Consider the following 1,908-nt stretch of genomic DNA (forward strand, 5'->3'; position numbering starts at 1 on the left):
AACAATAACATTTAACGGATCACGCCTGGTGACATTCACAACAATATAACAACAATAGTGTTCAAATTTAACTGAATTATTTTAAATGTAAAGGTGTGTTTTGTTTTGTTTTGTTTGTGTTTTTTTTTTTTTTTTTTTTTTTTTTTAGTTTATAAAGATGTAAAATGTTGACACTTGTGCACTTTTGCCAACGTGCTCAAATAATAATTTATTATTTTGAAAGCCATTCTTAACATAGGGAACCAGGGTGTTTTGTAACTATTCTGGGCTTCCACCTGAAATTTAATAATAAAAACGGAAAGATATCGTGAAGCTTGAATTTAAGCTGGGAAAAAAAATATTTAAAAATAGCGCTGTAACAAAAGTGCACAGCGCCAACATTTTTATTTACTTTTCTTCCTTATGTCTGTTTATTTCATTTGCTGCAGTTAGTAGCATGTAGATTAGTTATGTCTTGTTTCTTGCTTATTTATTTAATGTTTTTATTATATCCAATTGCTTCCCCACGAGGATAAAAACAGACGCAATGCATTTTTTATGTAGAGTGTATCAAACACCTCCAAGATATGCACCTTTGAAATGATAAAAATATACACCTTTGAAAGAATAAAAATATACACCTTTGAAAAGATAAAAATATGCACCTTTGAAAGAATAAAAATATACACCTTTGAAAAGATAAAAATATGCACCTTTGAAAGAATAAAAATATACACCTTTGAAAAGATAAAAATATGCACCTTTGAAAGAATAAAAATATACACCTTTGAAATGATAAAAATATACACCTTTGAAAGAATAAAAATATACACCTTTGAAAAGATAAAAATATGCACATTTGAAAGAATAAAAATATACACCTTTGAAAAGATAAAAATATGCACCTTTGAAAGAATAAAAATATACACCTTTGAAAAGATAAAAATATACACCTTTGAAAAGATAAAAATATACACCTTTGAAAGGATAAAAATATACACCTTTGAAAAACCTTTGAAAAGATAAAAATATACACCTTTGAAAGAATAAAAATATACACCTTTGAAAAGATAAAAATATGCACCTTTGAAAGGATAAAAATATACACCTTTGAAAAGATAAAAATGTACACCTTTGAAAGGATAAAAATATACACCTTTGAAAGAATTACACTAAAAAGTATCCCAATCAATAAATAGTTTTATTCGAAACATTATGCATATGTTATTTTTATTTATATATATATAGATATAGTCATCCACATACAGTAATTCGCAGCTCATCAGTGCAGCTAGAAAGGTAAATGCCCCAAGCAACGATCGAAACCCGATCGCCCATATAACAGTCAAGGATTCTCACCATTGCGATATATATATATATATATATGTAGATGTTATTTTGGTTTTGGTTTTTACCATACGTTTTGAATTAATTCAATTATTTACGAAAGTGCATTTTCACGTAAATGCGAGTTGGGAATAATTTTCCCTTTAATCTATTTGGTATCCCCATATGGGGGAGTGGCGTATATATTGTTTTTAATATATATATATATATATATATATATATATATATATATATATATATATATATATATATATATATATATATATATATATTACCCATCTTCAACTCAAACAAAGCATATCGCGACTTCGATATGAGGGGCTACTAATTGGGACGGCGCCTAAAAAGAAATATAAACAAGATGCTGGTTAACGTAACATATGTACTTCTGTATATGAGTACAGTTAGGAAAGTAGGTAGCAGGAAGGGAATTCCAATGTCTTGCTATTTGCGAGAAGAAGCTATTAGACTAGATAGTATCAATAACGTTTAACAATAAAGTTTATTATATTAATTATCAAGGGTTGTTTTATTTTTTTTTAAGTTTATAAAAGTGAGTTAGCTGCAGACAGAACAAATACT

This window comes from Euprymna scolopes, chromosome 20 (assembly GCF_053919585.1).
Source record: "Euprymna scolopes isolate OS-2025 chromosome 20, ASM5391958v1, whole genome shotgun sequence".
Classification (NCBI taxonomy): Eukaryota; Metazoa; Mollusca; class Cephalopoda; order Sepiida; family Sepiolidae; genus Euprymna; species Euprymna scolopes.